General features: G+C 42.0%; 1 protein-coding gene across 3 annotated transcripts in view; it reads right to left on the bottom strand.

Annotated features, from left to right (window-relative positions):
* Positions 1-26,030, bottom strand: part of DGKB (diacylglycerol kinase beta) — a 360,345-nt gene that overhangs the window by 329,565 nt on the left and 4,750 nt on the right. For 2 of the 3 annotated variants that reach the window (XM_060280745.1, XM_060280746.1), the window contains one exon: positions 8,078-25,716. The gene's annotated coding sequence lies outside the window, so the exon portion shown is untranslated. The remainder of the gene's footprint in view (positions 1-8,077; positions 25,717-26,030) is intronic. The other variant, XM_060280744.1, reaches the window with a different exon arrangement.

Below are 26,030 nucleotides of genomic sequence, written 5' to 3'. Positions count from 1 at the left end.
GGAACTGTAGTTTACCCCTCAGAGAGTTACACTTCCCAGCATGCTTAACAAATGGCAGTGGTGTGGATGTGACCTTAGGTGCAGAAGGGAAAAATAGAAGCAGTACCATGGACAGTAACAAAGGAGATAAATTCGATGTATTAAGGGTTGTGCTTTGGAGTCCAATAAGCTCATGTTTCCCTGCTGAGACAACATTTTTTTTTCTGGAGGTTTCACCTCATAACTAGTTTCTTTTCCCTGGGTTTAAAGAACAGAATGGAAATAATTACAAAACGTGTTCAAATTTGGCTTTGGTGCACAGCTTAGCTGCAACTCATTAAAAACTCATCTTCTTAAATTATCCTCTGTTCTTCCCACCGACAGAATTTCCCAGTGAAATTCCTCTGTAGAGCTTACATTGTTAATGAGAGTAAATCTTCTGCGAGTTCAGCAGTGTAATTTTGTCAGGTTTAAAATGCCTCGGTCAACTGCAAATACACTCTGCTGATTAGAAGACAAACAACACAGGGATATTTTGACTGGCTGCAGTGAAAAACATGTGTTGCCACCCCAGTTCAGAGAACTGCAGAGAGTTGCATACACCTTGATGTGCCTGTGAATATTTATGCAGCCTACTGTCCCCTCTCCAAAGCACGCATATGCAGCAGTTTCCACATGGAAACTAATGGATCTCTCTCTCAGTGTCTGTTTCTATATGGGGCTTTGACAAATATCTGGACAGTCGGTTGTGTTTTCTGACATTGCAAACCATCAGAATGCTTAAGGGACACTTTGAACTGCTCACCAAAGACTTGCTGAAGTGAAAAAAAAAAAGCTTAAAGACAAGGGTGGGGAACCTTTTCCGCCCACATTCCTTTCTGGGCAACCTTCAGAGTACCATGTGCATGGCAGTAGAGCAACAAATGCAAATTTTATCTTTGTACACTAGGTTAGCATCTACACATGTTCACACACCAATCTCTGTCCTCCATCCAGACAAGCAAGGGACCTTCTCCTCCTCCTCCTTTGGCGATCACTGGTAGCTGAGTAAGATTGTCTTCCATAAAGGCTGTTCTCGCAGGCCAGTGTTTCCCATTTGTTGGTGTTTATACTACACTTTCTTAGATTTGCCTTGAGAGAGTCTTTAAACCTCTTTTGTTGACCACCAGCATTACGCTTTCCATTTTTAAGTTTGGAATAGAGTAGTTGCTTTGGTAGACGAAAATCAGGCACCCGCACAACATGATCAGTCCAATGAAGTTGATGTTGAAGAACCATTGCTTTGACACTGGTGATCTTTGCTTCCAGTACATTGGCATTAGTTTGCCTGTCTTCCCAAGTGATGTGTAAAAATTTTTGGAGACACCGTTGATGGAATCTTCCGAGGAGTTGAAGATGGTGTTTATTATTGGAGTTCAAAGACATGTTCCAGTAAAGAGAGAGCAAAGCAGGGCTTGTGAAGGATGTGGCCTGGGGATTGTTACAAAGGTCAGACAGAGTGGACTAGAAGCCCACATTCAGTTGCTTGGCCTCAAGTTGCTTGCAGAACTTGCCAAGATGATGGTGTATGCTTGTTTCCATGGTCAACTTTGGGTAGTAGTTGCAAAATTCCAATAGCAGGAATCCTGAACACAGAGAAATCTCCTTCTGGGCAATTTACCCATCCCTATAATAGGATTTGTTCATGTAGAACCATATATTGCAGGAGGACTGGCTTTGCTAGAGCGTAACTTTCTGCAGTGATACAACTGTACCAGCAATAAAAATTAATTTTTCAGCACCAATACTGAAGCATCAGGCTTTTTCATTTATTCTACCAAGCTGTATTCCCTAGACTCACATTGCAGATATGTGCAAGGAAGAACTGGAGCTGGAAAATAAAAAGAATCAATCATCTGATCCTATGAAGCTACTTTAGGAGCAAACAATACATTTGACACAAATGCCACCCAACTGACTCTCTCTTTTTTTTAGTTCCTTTTTATTTGAAATAAAACAATGAATTTATTCACATAACTTGCTTAGCCAAACTATGGCTTACCAGGGCTGCACAAATATACAGACTCCCAGAGAGGAGCTTGCAGCTGCTTTGTTCCTCCTTCGTCTTTATTTGATTCCTAAGCCAGACTGTGCTAAGTCAAGGTTTGGCTTAGCAGGTTGCCCAAACTCAAGCTCACGGTTAATATCTGTCCTTGCTAACCATGAGCTGCAGCCAAGTTGGTTCCTAAGCGCAAACTCAGGTTAGGATAACATGCTAAGCCAAACGTTGGATTAGCTCAGCATGTCACAGGAGTACAAAAGATCAGGAGTGCAGTGCAGTCTCAGCAAACCATTGTTTGAGTATATGTGGACCAGGCCAATATGAATATAGTTTTTACTGTTCTCCCTTAACTGTTTATGGACTTGGAGCCCTGGAATTTCTACTGTGCCAACATAAATCTGGAAGAGTTCAAATCAAAATCCATAAAATTGCACATGTGTTTTTAAAAACAACGAACATGTAAAATAATGCTTCCACAAGCCCGTGCTTACATTTTGATGTTGTTGTTTAGCCATTTAGTCATGTGCAACTCTTCGTGACCCCATGGACCAGACCACGACAGGCACTCTTGTCTTCCACTGCCTCCCGCAGTTTGGTAAGACTCATGTTGGTAGCTTCGAGAACACTGTTCAACCATCTCATTCCCTGGATCGTCCCCTTCTCCTTGTGCCCTCCATCTTTCCCAACATCAGGGTCTTTTCCAGGTAGTCTTTTCTTCTCATGAGGTGATCAAAGTATTGGAGCCTCAGCTTCAGATCTGTCCTTCCAGTGAGCACTCGGGGCTGATTTCCTTCAGAATGGATAGGTTTTATCTTCTTGCAGTCCATGGGACTCTCAAGAGTCTCCTCCAGCACCATAATTCAAAAGCATCAATTCTTCGGAGATCAGCCTTCTTGATGGTCCAGCTCTCACCTCCATACATCACTACTGGGGAAACCATAGCTTTAACTATACGGACCTTTGTAGGCAAGGTGATGTCTCTGCTTTTTAAGATGCTGTCTAGGTTTGTCATTGCTTTTCTCCCAAAAAGCAGGCATCTTTTAATTTCGTGACTGCTGTCACCATCTGCAGTGAGCATGGAACCAAAGAAAGTAAAACCTCTCGCTGCCTCCATTCCTTCCTCTTCTATTTGCCAGGAGGTGATGGAACCAGTGGCCATGATCTTAGGGGTTTTTTTGGTTGTTGTTTTTTTTTTTTGATGTTGAGCTTCAGACCATATTTTGCGCTCTCCTCTTTCACCCTCATTAAAAGGTTCCTTAATTTCTCCTCACTTTCTGCCATCTTAATTCTGGTTTGGGATTCATTCAGTCAGTCCAGCCTTTCGCGTTATGAATTCTGCATATAAGTTAAATAGGCAGGTAGAAAATATACAGCCTTGTCGTACTCCTTTCCCAATTTTGAATGGTGGTTATATTTAGCAGGGGCTAAAACAAAAAGCCAAAGTGGTTAGCAGAGCTATATCAGGAAGTTTATTTCTTCCCCAAGTCTTCAGGATGAGCCATTTGAAACTGTAATTCTTGTCCGGAGAAACCCTGAACAACATGGGAGGGCATCTGAAGAACCATGGGATGCTGCTGCCTCCCTCTCTGACAATGGGTTGGAAGGACTGCATATGGGGGCTTCCCCACTGAAGCGGTAGCAAATTCTGCCACAATCGCTGCATTGCTGCCCATCATCAGTTCTTTGTACTGGGGCCCCACAGAGGAGTGCATTACATCGTGAGTGTACAGAGTGCACAAACACACACACCTCGCACACTCTGGATCCCTGCAGCATATAAGGCAGCCCTCCACATGCATTCCATTCATCATAGTGACAGGCATTTTGACAGCCCTTAATCAATACCGCTTAGAAGTAACTGTCTGCACAGCACACTTAAGTGTGTATCTGCTGTATCCAGGGCCACAGAAGAAGGCAGATGCAATTCTGTTTTCTCTGTATAAAGTGCCTCTACACATGAAATCTCACTGAAGCAGTGCTCTCCCTGCAACCAGCTTCTTCCTTCTTGCAATTGCAGAGAAATGCTGAAAGATGAGAGGTTGTGTTGCAAAGCTGAGAACTCGTGGGCGATGACTCAGTCACGTTCAGCAGCAGCAGAGTTATTTTTAGCCTAAAGTGGGCCAGACATCCCCAGAAGTGCAAGATGTGAGGAGGGGGGATAATAATAACAACAAACAAGTGGAAAGCACAGTGACTTTGAATGTTTGTCATGCATGCAATAACTCTTGTGCATGACTTGGGAATAAGAGAACTGTAAATTCAGCCTCGAACCAAAAAGAATTAGAAACGGCTTCTTTGGATTTCACAACATTTATGTGCACAGGTGAGCTTTGCTTCAAGAGCCTGAACCCTCATCGCTATTTAACTACAACCAATGTCTTCAATATCGAACAAAAGAAAAAAACACATATTTCAACTTCCTTCCCACCTCTCCTTTGTCTTCAGCAGAAGATCAACTTGAGAATTTGCAAATACTTGTGGATGTACAGCTTCCAGTATTATTTTTTTATTGTATTTCTTTAGAAAGATTTCCAAACTGCTTAATCAGAGAGCTCTCAATCTGGTGTACATCATAAAATAGTAGCTAAAACACAGCTGAATGCCACTCTCAACTATTAAAAACCACTATGCACAAAATAATCATCATTGAAACACTCAGTAAAACTGCTAAAATGAATATATAAGTAACTAAATTGTATGTCTGGGTTGGACTGCTGAAATAAATAAAAAATTCAGTGGTGGTGGTGGTGGGGTCCTAAAACAACATAGTATTGGTCTTCAAGGTCAAGTTTGTAATCCTATAGTTGCTAACCTAGGATGAAGCTCACTTCCAAGTGGACATGTATAGTATTGTAGTGTTAATCATAGCTGCCAAGTTTTCGCTTTTCTCGCGAGGAAGCCTATTCAGCATAAGGGAAAATCCCTGTAAAAAAGGGATAACTTGGCAGCTATGGTGTTAATGGCAGACCATAGAGTCCCATCCATGCATTATTTCCATGCAGAGCCAGTGTGGTGTAGTGGTTAAGAGCAGTAGACTCGTAATCTGGGGAACCGGGTTCTCGTCTCCACTCCTCCACATGCAGCTGCTGGGTGACCTTGGGCTAGTCACACTTCTTTGAAGTCTCTCAGCCCCACCCACTTCACAGAGTGTTTGTTATGGGGAAGGGGAAAGGAGAATGTTAGCCGCTTTGAGACTCCTTTGGGTAGTGATAAAGCAGGATATCAAATCCAAACTACTACTACTACTACTACTCCTCTTCTTCTTCTTCTTCTTCTTCTTCTTCTTCTTCTTCTTCTTCTTCTTCTTCTTCTTCTTCTTCTTCTTCTTCTTCTTCTTCTTCTTCTTCCTTTCCTTGTCCAGTTACCATTGCTGCCACACTAGCTCTGCCCTTCAACAACCATGCCTTGAGCATGGCCATCTGCAAATGAAACCCTTTGCCCATGCAATTGCTCACACTTAAGGACTCCATGCATTCAGGAATCACAAATAACTGTGTGCCCCAGATAACGAGGAGTAGCAGCTCGAGCAAAGGGATCCCCTTACAGACAAGAAAGCTCAGAGGGTCAAGCTAAAGTAGTGATGTGGAAGGCGAGAAGCACAGCACCCCTCTAGCTTGAAACTATAAATTGTCTACACAAGAGTAATGCATGAACAGGGCTTTAAAATCTGACATTAGCAGCACAATGGTACACACCAGAAGGGAGTAACCTCCCCTGTCAAGGGGTTAATTTATTGGGGACCGGATACCACTGGTGGTATGTATTCTGGAGGTTTCTAGTCACTTCTTTTCCTTGTCTCATATTTTGTTCTTAACAGGCACTGTGAAAATAGGACACTTCTCACAGTTTGAATATTTTGGGTAGGAAAAGTAGACCTCATTTAAAACATTTGTGATCTCTGCTATTTCGAGTTTAGAATAGCTGAAGGGTGTTTCTATTTAACTGCACGGCCACAACTATTATATTTAACTGCAGAAAAAGCACAAAAGTGTAAAACCTGCTGAAACTGATGACTCAGGTCACCTCCAGCCTGTTTCTATTTTGCAGGAGGGAATCGATTGCATTCCAACAAATTTAGATATGTGCAATTAAAGTAGATTAAAGCACTTACACACACAAAAAAACCCACTTCAAAGCAACCAGGCTTTTCGCAGTAAGGAAAGTGATGAGAAAATGCACCAGAAAGCGTTAAATTGGTTGATCAGCCATAAAACCTTTGCATGAACAAATCTGGACAAATGCTCAATAAAAAGTGGGACTCACATAACCTCTGTGCAAATAAATTGCTATGAATGCTCAATAAACAGATCAGACATTGTATAACTTCCAGACAAGCTTTGCTGCAAACAAATCAGGCTCAATATTATTCTATACTCCACTGAAATGTTCAAATGTTTATTTGATTGTCCTTGAATGTTACTGCCACAGTTTCCATCCTCTCCTGCCACACCCTTTGAGAACCACTGGCTTAAGGTGTGCAAGTGGATTGGTGAGGGACTTTCTGAAGTCTGTGATGCAATTCCTATTTTGCAAATGTTTTCCCAAACTGTTTCAAATGATTCACAGGCTCAGGCAGTAAGATACTGACGTCAGCCAAAACGCATGTCTGTTGACCTTATGCTGGCACTAGGAAATATAACCCAGATGGTACTGTTCTGCTACATGCTTCCAGTACAGTATAGCAGCATTGTGGGAAAGCATATGTATAAAAGAGACGGTAGGGACTCTCGGGGCTTCTTGAATGGCATCCTATATGTGTTTTAGATTCACTGGAGCTGCAGAAGCTACTGTGCGATTTCCTGATAAGAGAAAGGGGATACTTTACACACCCAGTACAGAAAGGATACCAACCTAGCTGCAGAAGCACAGGTCACTCCAGGCACCTACTAAAAACCAAAGGGAAGTGGGTACAAATCACAAGACACTTGAAAACATTATCTGCAGATACTTATCTGCAGATGAAACACTTCCAGGTGATCTGTTCATTATCGGAATATAACCAGGCCTTCAGAAGCCCTTGATGTGATTATATTTAAGCCAATCCTCACATTGCATTATTCTCAGAAGAAACTGTAGGTAGTGGGTGGTTAATCCCCTCTCAGTAAAATGTAACAGCCAAGGCTGAAAAGCACTTTTCTTTATTTGTTCCACACATACTTCATGCAGCTAAAAAATAAAAGCCTGCTTTGTACTTTTCACTTTAAGCGGTGCTTTCAACCATTCAGCCCAAACCTCTCCTAGAAAAACTTCCCATTTGTCCTTTAAAAATTGCCCATGCCATTTGGAACATATGCAACCTTCCCCATCTCCACTATGCTGTTCACCTAATGTTAAGATTTGAATTCCCATCAGCCACCGTCAGTGTGGCCAATGGCCAGGGGTCATGGGATTTGTAATCCAGAACATCTAGAAGTCATCAATTTGGGGAAGGCTGATTAATATAAATTGCAACTCATACACCATCTGTTGTTTGCCCCTGAAACAGCGATATTCAAAGAGATGGTGCGTCTGGAGGGGTTTGTTTTTTGTTTTTGTTCACATGGCTAATAGACATTGATAGACCCATTCTCTTCCTTGCATAGCTCCGCCACAAATGCCTTAGGCCAGGAACAGCCAATGTGGTGACCTTCAGGTATTTGACTACAACTTCCATCACACCAACCATCGGTCATACTTGCTGGGCCTAATAGGAGTTGTATTTTCATGACATCTGGCTCTATCTCTGTGTTAGGGAATGCAGAACCTAAGTACAAGAAGCAGGAGGACAAAACCAGCCCCTCTCTGGTTCCCAACTAAGCCCATTCACAGCATGTTTATTGCACAGTTCCAGCCCTCCATAGCTGTCAAGTTCTCCCTTTTTTTAAGGGAAATTCCCTTATGCTGAATAGGCTTCCTCGCAAGAAAAGGGAAAACTTGACAGCTATGCAGCCCTCTAGAACTATACTGATTGAATTTGCATTGTTCATTTTTAAAACCATTTAAACCAGAGACCACCACAGTTTGTGGTAGCTAGTTGCAAAACTGAATTACATATAGTGTCAATAAATCATTGCCTACCATTTCTTTGGGACGCGGGTGGTGCTGTGGGTTAAACCACAGAGCCTAGGGCTTGTCGATCAGAAGGCCGGCGGTTCGTATCCCCGCAATGGGGTGAGCTCCCGTTGCTCGGTCCCAGCTCCTGCCAACCTAGCAGTTCGAAAGCACATCAAAGTGCAAGTAGATAAATAGGTACCGCTCCAAGTGGGAAGGTAAACGGCTTTTCCATGTGCTGCTTTGGTTCGCCAGAAGTGGCTTAGTCATGCTGGCCACATGGCCTGGAAGCTGTACGCTGGCTCCCTCAGCCAATAACGTGAGATGAGCACCACAACCCTAATGGCCAGCGGCCCCTTTACCTTTTAACCATTTCTTTGCATAGAGAATGACCGCTGGGAGGAGAGCAGAAAGAGGAAACACCTGCATCAGCACAATTGGACACCTTCATCTGCCCCACCTGCAGCAAAAGACATATTTCCCATATCAGTCTCTACAGTCATAGCCATGCTGTAACTGTCTAATGATTTGACTTCACCCCCGAAGACGCACCCTTGCATTGTTCCCGAGACAGACAGATGCCAACCAACCATGTCCTTACAAATATGCTACACTGTTGGCTGCACGACCAAGCACCTGTGGTCTCAACGCTTCCCTTAATAAACAGCAGCACACATAATTTATTGGAGAGTTCAACCTTGATAATTTAATTACATGGAAGTATTATAAACACCAGCAATATTTTTGAACAGTGACTATATTTAACAGTTCTACCAAATGGCTGGAATGCTGCTGATGCTTTGCTAGATATTCAACACTGATTGAGAATGGATCTCTAGAGCCTCAGCAAACAAACCTGTAGACGAACCTTGAGACCTCTTGAATGCAATGCATGCACTCTCCTACTAGAGTAAAGACCTATTCTGCTTCTAGGGATTATTCTCTGCTATAGAGAAATCTGAATGATGGACCTCCATATAAACCAATGTGAGATGCTGAACCTTAAGACCATTGTCAAATAATGGTAGACAATGTGGTGCCCTATAGATATTGCTGGATTAAAATTCCCATTATTGCTGACCAACTGGACTGCTTTTAATTCTGCATTTTGTTGTTTAATTTGGCTTGTTTACTCTTTGGGGGTTGTTTGTTTTTGCAGAGGGTTGCATTGTCTTTTGCTTGCTAAGTTTTTTCCCCCTTTCCATTTTATTACAGCTATTTTAGTGCTGCTTCATACTGTTGTATTATTGGGAAACCAATAAATGGGGTAAATAAACATTCTAAACATGGAGCTGCTAGATTATCATGTCACTATTCAGAAGGCAAATGTCACTCAATCTAGAATGCCTCCAAGCATTATGGGAGATGAAAAACTGAATTCTGAGCCAGATCGACTTCAACTTCAACTACATGAGCAAAATAGTACAAGAAGTGTTGGCAACCAAACTTCTCTGGGGAATTTGCAACATCCCCAACCCTTTTGCTGTTTGTTCCCAACAACTGCTAACGTGAGACAGACTGCTTCAGAACATGGAGTTTGCATTTAGCTATTAGGGTTGAGAGGAGGTGCTCTGATGGGCGGAGGAGCAGGTAGCAGAATTCAGGCTCTGCAGGGCTGAGAGAAGGGATTGTGTAAGTGGCTTAGCAGGATGGTGGAACTGGAGTATCCCAGGGAACTGTGGACAAATGGGGACAAGGATAACAAAGGAGGAAAATAGCTCCAAGAAGAACAGCACTGAAACAAAATGTGTTCACATTTTTAAAAATTACCAAAAAATTACTGAAAAACAAACACAAAATGAGGGATAGTGTTGACTCAGCTCTAGCTAAAATCAATCTCCAAATGTATGTTGCTGCGCTCTGGTTTGCATAAAAGTACACCAACTTCAATGCAAATCTAAACATGATATCCTTTCATGCAGTCCTCTGAGACAGACTGAATAATCCCAGATTATTCTGCAGATGGTTATAGTGCAAAACAAATAGGCTAATTCATATGTTGATCATTCGTCTTGCTAGAATAGTTCTGAGGTTTCTGCAAGTAATACTAAATGGCGCAATCCACCAGGATCTTCAAACACAATCCCCATTCAAATGATGGAATGGCGACATAGGGTTTTATTTCGGCTCAGTAATTAAAATCTCCTCTGTGATTGACATCTTTTTTCTATCTTTTCTTTTTTTTGAAAGCAGAAACCATTTCTTGTAAGTACAATTGATCGACTGAAGTATGACACTTCTGTTAGTGCTTAAAGTATGTTAACTATTTGTGCAAATGTCAAACATGGTGCAAATATATTTGAGATATGACAGGTGCTTTCTTTCCACTCTTAAACCCTGCTCAGGTAGATAATTAATGTCTGAATAGGGCTTGTTCCAGCAATCTTGGAACAAAATGTCTGATTTTGTTTGTTTTTTTGTTTACAATAGACTTAGCAGACCTTTGCTTCTGGGATCTGGTTCTTGATTACTTTTCAAAGTAGACTATTTACACTTGAGCCAAGCAGATGAAAAGTGCCACCATTCTGATTACACACTGCACAAAGGTGCAAATAGCTTTAGAAGGTGCAGAGAAGGTCCTCCATATTCAACAAAAAGGCCAGCTGTATATGCCATTCCTTTGTTGGTGTTATTTTGCTAGACATGGTGTTTTGCTGTACATCTTGTTGTTCTTTACTCTTTTGGCAGAAGTTCAGCATGTTGTTGAATCTGACTGACATCAAAGGTAGAAGCTATTTTCCAAGTGCCTTATATTCATACAGACTTTCAGCCTCAGGCCATGTTTTAATTGGTTGGCTAGAAAGAAACAGAACATCTAAAGTAGCACTTCTTTTTCAATTTGGCCCGTTAATATCTTTTTCAGGAGGGTAGTTTGTGACATTTTGGTTTTAAAAAAGATGTCTTCTTGATTTTGTTGAGACAGAAAACAGAAATTTAACCATGTCATTATGGGTAGGAAATATTCCATCAAATCCAAGGTACAATTATGGTAGATAAAGGTACTGATCTTGCAAATACCTATAAAATCGATAGCTAGACATTTGTAGATGACATCGACGAATATGGGATGGTTAAAAAAAACAATGAGAGCTTGAAATTGCTTTCAAAATAACTCTCCAGAGCAGGAGTCAGCAAACTTTTTCAGCAGGGGGCCGATCTACTGTCCCTCAGACCTTGTGGGGGGCCGGACTATTTTTGGGGGGGGAGGGGAATGAATGAATGAATTCCTATGTCCCAAAAATAACCCAGAGATGCATTTTTTAAAAAATCACACATTCTACTCATGTGAAAACATGCTGATTCCCAGAACATCCGCGGGCTGGATTTAGAAGGCAATTGGGCCGGATCCAGCCCCTGGGCCTTAGTTTGCCTACCCATGCTCCAGAGTAAATGGATAACAATTAGTTCTGCCCAAAATGGTGGCTCCCCGCTTCTTTGCACATCACACTCTAAGCTCCTGAGACATAGTCCTCACCTTTGAAGGGAAGATTGTTAGACAATCCTTAAGAGATTTATTGGAAGAAGACATGAATGCCAATTTTTACTAAGCTCCTTGTGTGTGCTAGGCCATGATAAGAAATTAGCATTAATAGATTATGTGTAAATGTAAAACTTGAAGGAGAAACCTTCCTACAGCCCAGGCCCAACTTGTTACTTTCATGCATTTTTGGAATTGTTTTATTCGTTTGATTTTCTTATTTTAGTGCCCTGTATCCAGCAAGGGTTAGAATTCAGTCAAGGCATAAGGTGTTAAGATGGGTGCCAGACTTTTAATCCTTGGATCCAGCAAGTGTTAAAGGTTAATCAAACCAGGCTAGCCTCCTGGTGAAGTGTAAGGGGAACAAAGGAAGGGGCTCTGTGGGAGATATGAATGGCTGGGGTCCCTCCTTCAACTCACAGGTAATGAGAAGGACAAAAGCCAGAGTTAAAGGTGGAGAGTTAAGGGTGAATTGACCTAGAAGCGAATCTGCAAACTGAGAGACAAAGAGCCATGCTGAGTCTCTGCTGGAATCCCAAGGCTGCAGCTATGGGAAAAGCAAGACCTTTTGGGGGTGTTGATGCTGTGAACAGACATAACAGACTCAGGTTGTATATATGTCTACATAAACCATACATACTAAAGACACCACAGTCTCCCCCGTGCCTCATTTCCAAAAGGAAACACAAGCCCTGGGGAAGTGCCTGGAACCCCTGAAATCTCGCAGCACTCGGAGATTGGGGTGGCATGCAACAATATGTCCTTACAGTGGTGCCTTGCTAGACGAATGCCCTGTAAGACTAATTTTTCACCTAACGAATAGATTTTTCTAGCAGAGGTTGTCTCGCTAGACGAATTCATTTTGTGAAAAATTCATCTAGCTAATTGTGGTTTCCCATAGGAATGCATTGAAATTCAATTAATGTGTTCCTATGGGCAAAAAATAATTAAAAAAAATTTCAATGCATTCCTATGGGATTCGCTAGATGAATTTTTCGTTATATGAATTGACCCATGGAATGAATTAAATTCATCTAGCGAGGCACCACTGTACAGGGGGGGGGGGAATACAAGGTACATGAGCTAATATAATTAAAGTCTGTTTGCATAGCCTTCAAATTTTCTTCCACACAATATTAGTCAAGGGAAGGAGATGACACATTCAGCTATACTATATGTTAGACTGAGGAAGGAGATTGCATATAATATACCTGCATGTGAGAATGAGTCCTATTATCTGGACATAATAGTAACTTGTGACTGACAAATTTTGCCATTGAAAAAACTCAATAAATCCGTTTGCTGCTAGGAATATTTTCAGTTTACCATCCTAGCCGTATAATTTATTGATTTTATCAACCTGACCTTTGAAATACACTGTATTAATTATTATTTTTTATGCCAAAAATGGCATTTGCAACTGAATGGGGGAAAATACAAGCAGTGCCCAAGACATATTAATTGTTAGACTAGACCAATAAACTATCCTGACATGTCCGAGTATGCTGCATAATTAAGTGTGTGTTTGTTGCTCAGAATCATTCATAAAGTACAGGTCTATTTCTAGGAACTTCACACCTAAAGGTTACGGAAGAAAGATTGAAAATACTTATTCAGGCTAGGTATAGATGCTACTGCTTCAAAGCGTGATAGACCCAGGCTAATTCCTTATTACTAATCAATTCCTCAGTTTGATGTATCAGGCTATTTACTTCAGCCAGTATAATTATCTGCCACAGACATGAGTAATCCCTCCACAGTGCATTATTTAATCTTCAATTACAATCACCCAGATTTGTGGAGAAGATACATCACTGCTGGATGACCCCAATTACCTTTGTACAACTGCAATACAAGAGTCATACAAGCTCCCGGCTGCTTCCATTCACCAGATAAAAGTTTGGGTAGCACACATTTTTTTCTTGTGCTGGCCTCTGTATATTTTAGAGGTCATTTTGGTCATGATGACTGAATGCGTTTTTAACTACCCTTTAATACAAAACCTTGTATCATGTTGGCAAGGGCAAAACCCTTGAAACTACAGCTCATCCATTTTGTTTCAGAGCATATAACTGGCACAGCTTGCCCGGCTCTCTTATTTAATAATATTTGAATGCTGTTGATAAGGAAATGAAGAAGTTATTGGTGGAGGAATGGCTAGAAGTCTAATGCAGGCCTTTAAACGAGACCTTTTTGCTGCTTAATAGCCTTTTAAATGTGTCTGTAGGAAGGGAGGGTGGGTTATTGTTTGTTGTTTGGGGTTAATTGTTTACTTGTGTTTTATCTTGTATTTTATTCTGTGAACTGTCCTTGGATCTCTTGATGAAGGGTGGTATATAAATTTCATTAATTAATTAATTAATTAGTTCCATTAATACAAATAAAGAGTAAAGCAATGGTGATTGGTCTCTGATATTAGCTGATTACTCATGAGCAGATTTAACTATTGCTCCCTGATAGAAGTGTTCTTGAGAATCTCACAGAAATGTCACTGAAACCAAGGAAAAGGTTTTGAAAGGACAGGCATGTGTGCATAGTTTAATAGTTGTGACTGCTCATGCATATGGGCATTCAAATGTGATTCATATTTAAAATGAAATATATACAGCCAAAACTCTGAGGGGAATGATAACCCATCTGAAGGACAACTCTCTTTACTTCAACATCCCCCCCCCCTGAAATCACTGTGACTGGAGTGCACTGGGGAAATAATTCACTGTGATTAATAGCTAGACCATTTTTGACAAAGTTAAAGATCCCACCTCCTCCTTTCTCAAGCTCTGGGTGTTTCCCCAGTTCGCTTGGTTTTATTACTCAGAAAATAAAAGGTTGTGTTTTTAAAGTTTTGGAAAAGCCCAGGCAACAGAGCTACTCAAAAGTATAGGGACTCCCTGACCTGTCTTGGCACACCTTGTTAATGGCACGATCTGAGTCAGAAATGTGAGATCTTGACCCAAATCACCCTGATTATTTGGGGTACACGCAGAAAGTCAATGCGTGCCCTTCATAGTGCCAACTATTGGCATTTAGTGTAGCTCAATGTGTTTCAGAACTGAATGTCCCTTTGAAGGAATAACCTTAAACTTTCTAAAGCAACTGACACAAATGTTACTATCCAGGGGTGTTAACTTAAATAAAATATGGGGGGCAGGCAAGGCCCCCCCCAATTGCATAATCAATCACAAGACACTTTGAATGGCAATGCCCATCAACTCTGGGGGGTGGCCCCCTCAAATATTTTAATAGAGGGGGCAAAGACCCCTCAGCTCCAAGGAGTTGGCTCCTGTGTTGCCGTCCTTCTGGCACCACAGGAATTCACCAGCCTACAGTTTGTGATCTGCCAAGAAAGAGGGGAGCTGATACAGTTGTAGAAAAGGAAGTATTGCCTAGCAGGTTTGCAGTTGTGCCATTGTAACATTAACTGTTTTTATACTGGACAGTGAAATAAAAAGGGGACAGTGGTCAGGCACTTATTTCCAAGTGGGAGCATACTGTCTTTACTCATTGTCTATTATTTAAAGATGACTGGTATACAGTATGTCAGAAAGTAACAGGTGGTCAAACAGACATGGGATTCCAAAACCTTCTACCCTTGGGACCCACTTGAGAGGCCTAAAAATGTCTGAGGTCCATCATTCACATCATTCACAAAATAGTGCACGGGTGGAGCCAGCAGCACAGCCAAGGGAAGTGGAAATGGAGACTGACATAATTAGCAGGCAATTACTGACATCATTTCCTATTGATGCCCAACCCTTCTTTGGAAATGGCTAAATTAATTGTAACAGTGATTTGTTTATAGCAGGAGGATCCATAGTTCAGCTTTCCTCAAACCAAGTACAGACACTGGTTCTGGAAGAATTATAATCCAGGTTCCTCATTTTAGGCAGAATTTGTGGCACCAAACACTTTAAGAGACAAAAACTTTTTATGTTTTTCCTCTCCCCACATGCTTCTAAAAATATTTCACTCATCTCCTGCCATTTCTTCTCCCTCTCTCCTTTTACACTTAACTTGTACCTTTGCCAACTCCCAAACTGAGTTTTGTTCATCTCACTGTCCTATTTTTTATATTCACTTCCTCCTTTAACATCTTTCTTGCCTTAGCCTCTCCCTCTCCATGTTCCCAGTTTATTATTATTGCTTTAAAAAATATTATCTTTACAAATCGTTCTCATTTCCTTCTATGACCCCTCTAGTCCTTTCCCTACAGAGGAGGGAGGAGAGACTTCCTGGCTCAGAAGGAGACCAAGCAGGAATGGCTGGTGGCAGCAAAAGATAAGGCAGTGGAAGGAAATCCACATCTGCACAATTGGGTGGTAGTGGTGGGATTGCAACAGGATCTTCCACAATGAAAGCTAAAATGCCTTGGAGGTAAAAGGGAATCCTTCACAAAGGAAACTTTAGAGTGAGATATCTGTTGCATGCCGAGGTACCAAGACATCCCCCCAACAACACACACCTCACACAATATTTTAAGTTTAAGGTTTTTGGCATTAATTTGGCCACAACTTTCTTTAAATACAACTGAATGTGAGTGGTTGCTTAGGCATTGGTTCTTGCCGTCTGTCCCCCGCCTGGGACAGATCTGACTCCCACTAGCCTAGTAGGGGAGCAAGTAGGTAAGCATCCTTACCAGGAGAGATCTGGGCAGGGGCCACGCCCTTGACCTCATCCCTCAGATGTTCCCTGAGGCTCATGCGTGGCCCTGGCCCCTGGCGGGGATACACGGACTACATGTATAGCCCCAGGATTCCTTTAAAGGAATACCCCTAAAGGCAGCAGCAACCATGAGGGGCAGGCCCAACCAAATCCGTACCCCTCAACCATCCAATTTGAACCAATGCCTAACCGCTAACCTTACAAGTTGTGACTTATTGCAGCGTAGTAGGAAAAAACCACCTGGCACCAGCCAATCAGCCAAGTGGCAAAATTCCTACCAGGCCCCTGATCCAAAACAGGCGACCCCATGAGAGGCACAGCAAGGTCAATGCAAAAACACCTAAAATTAGAGGAGGGCAGGCGGGAGATTCGTTGCGAGCAGCAAAAGTAGAACTGAAAGCTGCTCTCTAAGCATATATAGGGTAAGGCTGTCAATCAATCACTTGCTACAAGCAAATCTCCCCAGCAACAGCACACCCACCAATCACACATGCGGCCATCCAAACTGACCCACCTCTCCTACCCTGGGATGTCTTGTTAACCCTTCCACAACCCATGCTCTCCTTTATGGGATAACCTGCTTTGTGTTTCAGAGTGTGAAGTTCTAAGACCTTTGGGGAGGGGATTCGATTTTTTTCTTTAAAAAAAATGAGACAAGACTAGGTTTCTTCCCTCCTTTTATTTTTTTTAAACAGCTGTGGATGAGACACCTAGTTAAGTGATGGCAATCCTTTTAAAAAAAGTAAAATGAGAAGAAAGGACAAGAAAACCCTCAGTGCTCTTGTGGTTTTGGCCCAGCACTAGTTGCAACAACCCCCTACTGCAGAAGTTCCTGGATTACAACTCCCATTATCCCTGACTGGGGCTGATGGGAGCTGTACTCAAGGAACATCAGTAAGGCACTAGCTTGGTTACCCCTGCCCTAAGCGAGTAACATGTTGTTGTTGTTGTTGTTGTTGTTGTTGTTGTTGTTGTTGTTGTTGTTGTTGTTGTTGGAATCTGTCTGTCTTGAGAGACAATGGAATGCACCCCAAGGAGTAACATGTGACAGGATATAAATTCTGAAGACAGTTAAATTGTACCTGTGAAATACACCTGAGGCTGAGAATTTGGTGCTTAAAAAAAATTATTAGGAGCCGCTTTGGTTCCTGTTACTAATATTTGTCACACTAGGATATTTTCGCTTTCTGTAATCCTGTGACTTCAGTTGTTTGCTTGTGAAATGTCAGTAGGAGAAATGAGGTGCCACTTAGCATACACTGTAGGAAAAAGAACAAGAACGGGAGTTTGCGGTGAAGCACAGTGAGTCAGTGAGGAGTGATGTCCCACTGGGCTCGTGATTAGCTCTGACACTCTTGAATATTTTATACAAGGATTTAGACAAAGCTCCTACATGCAGGATCATTAAATTTGCAAATGGTACAAAAATAGGGGGAGTTCTTAAGGCTCAGAGGACTGTCACTATTTTATGCACTAATCTTGACAGATTTGGCAAGTGGGATCGACAGAGGAATAGGCTATGTAATGAGTATTAATTCAATATAATGAAAAGCAAAGGATTTGAATAGAAATAATGCCCCATGATGAATGTAGTTCTGAACAATATCAAAATCAAGTAGTTGGGAACGATATTGAATTAGGCAATGGTAAAAGATCTTATTATCGTTTAATATCTGTTTAGAGCCAGGATGGCTGCTGGCAGGAGAAAAGCAGGAACTTGACCATTATGTTATATTACTGAGACAAGATTTTGCCAGCCACATGCTGGGGTATGCTTGTATGCTGTAAAAAATTTTTTTAAAAAATTAAAGGCTCATGTGAGCTCACCAAGGAGGCTGGCATAGACTGGATGGATTGCCAAGTGGTGGTGGGAGGCACCAGTTGGGGAACCCCAAGAGGAACAAGGCTCAGAACTTGGGGATTGGTGTTGGGATGACGAGGAGTGGTCAGAGGAAGAAGGAGCAGACTGGCAGGGGGAGGTATCGGAAGCTGAAGAGGTAACAGGGTTTAGTGAGCAGGAAGAGGCTGTGGCAGAGAGTAGTCCAGAAGCAGAGGTAGAAGCAGAGTGGGGGTCAAGAAACAGGCTGCTGAAGAAGCCAAGGAATCTCCCTCTTCACCTGCGACCACAAAGAGGAATGAAGAGGGCAAAGCAAAGAGAAACAAGGCGAAGGAGCCTTAGGCTGCTGGAGGAGGAGCCTTAGAGAGTGGTGGGAAAACAGGAAACTTCAGTTCTCACAACTGCCTCACTGGGGCAAGACCTACTGGAAAGAGTTCCTGGGATCACTGTGGGAGAATAAAAAAAAATAAAAGTTGTGTCTGGTGTTGAAATGTCATAAGAGTAGGCACTGTGCATGTTTGTGAACTGTTGTGGGCACTACACACCACAAGCAAGCACACATTGCAGCCTATTCTATTGGCTACTTTCAATGCTATTTTCAGTGGGATGAGGGGTGAGAGAAGATCCTGGGAAGACCTCTATGGGTGCACCTTTGCCCACAGACATCATGATGGGAATCCCTGTTAGACAGCACAAGAACTCCTGTCCTCATGTTACCTGTTGTGTCAGAGGAGTCATGTTCATATCAATGATTCATGCAAAAGCACTAGGTAGTGAAGCATGTTATCTGTCCAGTTTAAATTTGTAGAAGGATGGTGCCTCAGCTCTCAAAAATTTGGGAACCATAGCAATATGATATAATTCAGATACACCATGCCATCAACACCATAGGACTTTGTTATATATATTTTAAAAATGCATGTACAGTACTAAAAATGCTTCGAGGTGTTAATATTAGTTGTATATTTAGAAGCTCAATAAGCAGAATGGCCTTCGTGTTACTTTGTATTCATATTTGGGGAGCGACAGTTGCCTGAAAAGTAATCTTTCCATTTGTTTTCAAACATAATTGCTCTGCCTGAGACTTTTATTAAACTGGAGACTACATCTCCTGCACTGAATAATTGCTTACATTGCAAAGGAATGTTCTTAAAAGCTCCAATAGATGTCAGTATGGAAATAAAAAAGAACCCAGAAGAATATTGTCAGGAAGGAAGCCAATCAAAGAGCCTTGTCTGCATTAGGTAATTCAGACCCAAATAAAGGCTTGATAATGATTTGGTGGCAGTCCATTACAGATGTAAGTAAAAAAGGGGGGAAACCAAAACATTTTTCAAAAATGCAAATGGCCAATACACACCATACTACCATAGTTTTCCATACTCTTGTTTTGTTTGTAATATATATTTGATTGCTGCTTTTCAGAAAAACCTAGTTACTTTTAATTTTGGGGGGAGGGGACAATGTTGCTTTGTGTATGTGTCAAAAACGGGTCAGGATCTATATTCCAGAGCAAGATAGATTGATAGATAGTTCAATAAAATAAACAGACAGTGGATGAGATGCAAACACAAGATCCAGATATCCAATTAGCTATTACTTTCCTGTTGGTCAGGAGGAGGGGAGAGGGCATTTCTGCATCCAGGCCCTTTGCTCAATGAGCTTGGAGCATTGGAGGTCATGTCTGGCAATGGAGGAGCGACTCAGCCACATGTGGAATGGGGGTGATTTCTCCTTCCAAGATCCTTCTGCCACTGTACATGGGAGAAATCCTAAAGGACCACCTTTCTGCTGAAACCTGAATTGTCAGCTTACACAATTATTTCCCACTGCCGACGCTGCACAAAATATTACAGCAAATATTTTGGGGATATTTTCCATGTTTACACAAAGATGGATTTGGCAAGGTAAACCAGGAGCAGAGTGTTCCTTTTGCCTGATAATTTACAGCTCAAAGCTGTCTCGTGATGACACCCAGATAGATTCCAGTGGAGAAGCTAGAGGTGTGTTCCCATCCTGAACTGTTTATGTATTTGGCTTCCCAAACCCACAATCTACACCCAGTCCTTCTCTTGCAGCTGTCATCCTCCCACATGCCCTTTTCACACAAGGCACTCTCCAAGGGCACTACTGGTGGTCTCTGCTGTACATGATGCAGCTGTTTCTCCCACACTGCACCGAAATCCTCTCCTCTTTTCCAAAGCCACCTCCTCTTCCTCCTCCTCCTCCTAAGTTGGGATCATACTTTCCATTTATTTGGAATTGTATTTAAAATTATGGTTTGCAACAATAGCTGATAAAAGCAAAACTCAATGCATACCAGCTGCATAATCTGCATAAGTTGCAGGAAATGTCTAATTCTGAAAATCTCCTAAAGCCAATACTGCAGTCACAAAAAAGTGTTTCTTCTCAAATTACTCTCCCTTCTTCTCTTTTAAAGCTTCTTGTACAACTTTGATCATGGGAACTGCTGTGTGGACAGCTGAGGAACAGTTAAAAACACAGAAGTTGCCCAGACCATCATGTTGTTATAGGAATCAAGGAATCCCAGCAGGGAGGCATAATTGAAAATTTCAAATTGGATCATTTTCTGGATAGTAATAATAGGTGGCTCTACTTTCTTCACAGTATGAAAACTTCTCAGTATCACACCGATAATACCCCACCTTCCCAATTTTCTCCAGGTAGCATTTGACACTGATCTCCTAATTGGTTTTTCTGACCAGGCAGGAGATCAGAGAACAGCACTCCTGTGTTACTACTGTCTAGTTAATGTATGCTCACAACGTCTGACATCTCCTTCTGCCAGGTGCTTATCTTAAATTCAGTTCAACCATCTAAGTATGTTTTTCCTTCAATACTTACATAGCTCTGCCAATTTAGTAAGTTACAATTGAACTGGTAGAGGTGTGTGGTTTAATTGCTGATGTGGTCATTGGATGTTATCATAAGCGTCTCCACCTCCATCATTCTGCTCGGACACTGAGGTCCAGCACTGAGGGCCTTCTGGCGGTTCCCTCGTTGTGAGAAGCCAAGTTGCAGGGAACTAGGCAGAGGGCCTTCTCGGTGGTGGTGCCTACCCTGTGGAATGCCCTCCCAACAGATGTCAAAAAGGAAAACAACTACCAGACTTTTAGAAGACATCTGAAGGCAGCCCTGTTCAGGGAGGCTTTTAACATTTAATAGATTATTGTGTTTTATTTTTCTGTTGGAAGTCGCCCAGAGTGGCTGGGGAAACCCAGCCAAATGGGCGGGGTATAAATAATAAATTATTATTATTATTATTATTATTATTATTATTATTATTATTAGCACATCAGAAGAGTCTGCTGGATCGGGCCAATGGTTCATCTAGTCCAGCATCTCACGGTGGCCACCCAGATGTATTCAGAAGCATTGCTTGCTTGTCTTGGGACATATCTGGCTGGCAACATTGGGCAGGCTTGATAGGAACATTGGATATTCTTCTAATTTGGCTGTGCATGCCAGGAGCTGCTCAGTATGGTGACACATTGTAGGAGGCAGGGCCCAGGGCATTTAAGAATAAGTTAGAGGAGCACAACTGATGTCAAAGATACCCAGTGCTACAAGTACCGTAACCAGATGCATTGAGTGTCTGGAGATGGAGTCAGAAGCAGCACTGGTTCAAGATTTTTTTTGGGGGGGGGGGTCCACTGGGGAAGATGTTCTCACTGGATTCCCTTTCTTATGTGGCCCCTCTTCCCCTAAGAGGTGAGAACTGCTACTCTTTAGGCCCATTAGTGACACCTCTCAAAGTGAAAGCAAGGTGCTCAGAGTTTATTCCTGCTTCTCCTTGCTCATTTCATTGGGAAGCAGACAGGTGAACAGGAAGCAATGGAAAGGAGGAGGAGCCAGCTCCGCAGATTGGCTGTGCCCCCCCCCCCAGCCATGATGGCAGTGGTCCTTGGCAAGTGTCAAGATATGTCAAATCCTGACATTGGCTCAGACCAGATGCTTCTCTACGGGAACTGGCAAAGGAGAGCCATGCCCAATGTGCATTGGCCTCATTCCAATGCCATTCTGCTTCTCTAGGTAGATAACCAACTGGTAGACTGAATCAAGGTCACATCCAATGCTAGTCCTACACAGAGTAGGCCTATTAAAGTTTACAGGAATGACCAAGGTTCAGTAATTTTCATGGGTGTACTAGAACGGTCTCTGTATCAGTGTTTTCTTCTTCTTCTTCTTCTTCTTCTTCTTCTTCTTCTTCTTCTTCTTCTTCTTCTTCTTCTTCTTCTTCTTCTTCCTCTTCTTCTTCTTCTTCTTCATATCCTGCTTCTGCAATGGGGTTACTAAACAGTTTGCCATTTGAAATAAAGTTATGGTTGTCGTCCCCCCACAATCTTGGGCTGGTGTACAGCTCTTTTTTCAGCCCTCCCTTGTTGTTCCAGGCACGATAAAAGAGAAGAGCTGAGTTTGCTATAGGAATCCTATTAAATCATGGTCAAAGAGGGAATATTGTTCAGTAAGACTGAGAAGCAGAAGTCTACAGCGGGGCAACAGCACAGTATGATTGATAGTGTCTGTGATTCTAGCAAGCTCTTTTCCTCTGCACAAGTCAGAGACCAGAGGGAGATATGATGACATACAAGGAGATACAAGTTAGCCCGAGGGTCAGTGTCAAATTATACCTCAACTTTCTTCACATTCCTGGTCAACACTTTTGGCAATTTATATACTGACACAATACTCCTATTGAAAGGGTACGAGTATGTGTGAAACCCTGCGGTAATAAAATCACACATGTCAAAGTCCTGATTTTGAAATGATCCATGGCAGGTTTCCTTTCCCCTTCCTCCTCCTCCTTTTAGTCTAAACCAGGCATGTCAAACCTGCGGCCCTCCAGATGTTTTGGCCTACAACTCCCATGATCCCTAGCTAGCAGGACCAGTGGTTGGGGAAGATGGGAATTGTAGTCCAAATCATCTGGAGGGCCGCAGGTTTGACATGCCTGGTCTAAACTAATCTGATGTTACTGCTTTTTGGGGATGTCTGTCGCCTCTGTCCTCAGTGAGCACAGCCAGAAAGCATCTTCTGAAATGAGCAAAGGCACTTCTTGAGATGTAAGCAGAGGGAGAATGATTGATGGAAGAAACTAGCAGAAAGGCAAGCAGGATTAAGTTGGGAGAAACATGAAAGGGACCGAAGGACAGTGCTGAAATAATGAAATACAGAGGATGGATACACATGAAAGGAATAATGTGTTTAATGTGTACCCTAAGTTTTCCTTTTCACATGCTGGTCCCGTATATGATAATATGATGCATTCAGAAATATAACATCTTAGCAACATTGTTAGTTGGTCACTGTTAACTTTAACTTCCTACTAGGGATGCTTGAGAAAACCAAATTGTTGCATATTCTGATATGAACTTACCTGATACCCACTTCCTGGATGATATATGGATCAGAAAATTGGAACACACACTTTCCCAAAGGTTATCACAGTTTTCAGCTCAAAAGTGTGGGGTTTTGTTTGTCTGTTTGTTTTTAAAAAAAATCAGAACACATACAAAAATAGATATTTTGGGAGAAAAGGTACCGTATATCCTCGAGTATAAGCCGACCTGAATATAAGCCGAGGCACCTAATTTGACCTCAAAAAACTGGGTAAACTTATTTACTCGAGTATAAGCCAAGGGTGGGCTTATACCAGCAGCAGCTACTGGTAAATTTCAAAATTAAAAATAAATACCATCCTATGCCTTTCTCAGCTGTCGGCAGCAGGGTGGGGGGGTGAAACGGCGAGGAAGGATCCCTTCCTCGCTGCTTCTCCCTCCCCACCGCTTTGCACAGAGCAGGCGTAGGATGGGGGTTTGGAGAGTCACAGCACAGCGCTTCTCTGAACCCCCGGTCCTGTGCCTTTCTCCGCCGCCGCCTGCCTCACTTGAATATAAGCCGAGGGCGGCTTTTTCAGCACATTTTTGGTGCTCAAAAAGTAGGCTTATACTTGAGTATATTAAGAAATGTCTATTTTGACAAAAAAGTACAGTAAAAATATATTTTCATTTTTATATTTTTCATGCAGATTTAATATTATATTTTTGGTAGATTTATGTTCAAATGGGGTAGAACAAACATGTGACTGAAAACATCTGAAACTGGCATAAAACCAGGCACAGACCAATTATTCAACCTTCAACTGTCCCTGTTAATTAACTTCAGTACTTCTTATGGACTGTTTTTAGAAATGTACTTTGTTGATATCGATACTGGAGTTTAACCTACAAAAGAGAGTTGTACTTGTTTATCATGGCAGCCAAAGTATTGTTTGTTTGGGAAGTGGCCATTGTGATTTTCAAATGCATCGGGAACGAGAGTCATTTTGGCAACAACAACAAAAGCAAAATGCTACAAATAAGGGCTTTTAACGTAGGGGAAAAGTAAGATGGATAGAGGTTTACAGAATCATGAATAATGCAGATGAAATTTTACTTTCTGTCTGAATTCTAGAACTTGGGAGTTGATTGATACACAGTAGGTTCAGGGCAGAGAAAAAGCAAGTACTTCTTCAATCATGTAAAGCAGGTTCTCACCATAGGAGAGAACATGGGTTGCGGAAGGGTTAACACGAAGACCCAGGGCTGTTGGAGGCGGGTCAGTCTTGATGACCTCTGGGATGTGATTGGTGGGAATGGCTGTTGCTGGGGGAATTTGCTTGTTGCAATTGCTTGATTGACAGCCAAGATGGTATATAATGCTATGGAGCAGTTTGTGCCACCTCTTTGCTGCTCACATTGAATCTCCCACCCGCCCTCCGCTATGTTTAGGCCCTTTGCTTTGAACTTGCAGTGCCTGTCATGGGGTCGCCTGTATTCAGGGGCCTGGTAGGAATTTTGTCACCTGGTTGATTGGCTGGTACCAGGTGGTTTTTGCCTACCATGCTGCAATTAGTCACAACTTGTAAGGTTGCGGCGGTTAGTCATTGGTTCAAATAAATTGCTCAAGGGGTACGGATATTGGATAACTAAGCAACCACTCACAATTGATTTGTAATTTAATAAAGTTGTGGCCAAATTTAATGCCAAAAAACCTTAAACTAAAATGATGGTGTTTGGTGTGAGTTATTGGGGGGTCTTCTTGGTACCTCGGCACGCAATTAACTTTTAACGTTCTTTGACACAAGCTGTGGAGAAGGCTACTAGCATTTATGGCTTTAACAATCTATTAAATATATACTGATGGAGGTTATGTATATTAAACAAACAGTATACTACATGCTACATGCTCGGAACCTACATGCTCAGAACCATTATACTGCCAATTGCCAGGTGCTAGGGCAAACAATAATGTTGGTCTGAGGTCCTGCTCTTGCAAGGAGGTCTCAACCGGTTCTGAGGCCAGGAATAGGCTTCTCTGGACACATTCCACTGTTTTGACACTTAAGAACATCTGCATGTCATGCAATCACAATAATTGCTTTCTGCATCTGTGGCTGTCATATGTTACAGTTGTACAGATGAGTATATATCATGGGACTCTTTTGACTCGTTCACATGGACAGAAAATGCATTGTGAAAATCATTACCTAGACTCGAGTCTTTCTTTTCCCTTGCCATGCTGATCTTAGCTCTGATGATTTTGCAACTAATGAAGTAAGAAAGATGTATTACTTCAGGAAGCTACTTTCTCTCTTGATTGCTGCAGATTTTTCTCCCAGCACCTTTCCTGGTGAGAAAAACAAGCACACCCTTTCAGTCGGAAGTATCATATGTTCTGCTTTTGCTTGGAGGAAATGCAGAGAAAGAGTTGAGTCTTAAGCCAGGATCTCAATGCAAAATATAACACTTTCCCTAGGTGAAGAAAAGAGAAAGGCCCAAGGGCAAAAAAAGGAAAATAAAATAAGCAATCTTAAAGTCAGCATGGAGGTTCATGTGGGCTGTGGATGGGTGAGACAGCAAGCTAATTGTCTAGCACTTTTCAGTATGGCTCAAAATCGTAAGTTAACTGCACAAGGCCTGTCATCAGTTTGCAGTCTGCTT

Source organism: Zootoca vivipara, chromosome 12 (genome assembly GCF_963506605.1).
Source record: "Zootoca vivipara chromosome 12, rZooViv1.1, whole genome shotgun sequence".
Lineage (NCBI taxonomy): Eukaryota > Metazoa > Chordata > Lepidosauria > Squamata > Lacertidae > Zootoca > Zootoca vivipara.
This window is presented reverse-complemented; position numbering and strand designations above follow the sequence as displayed.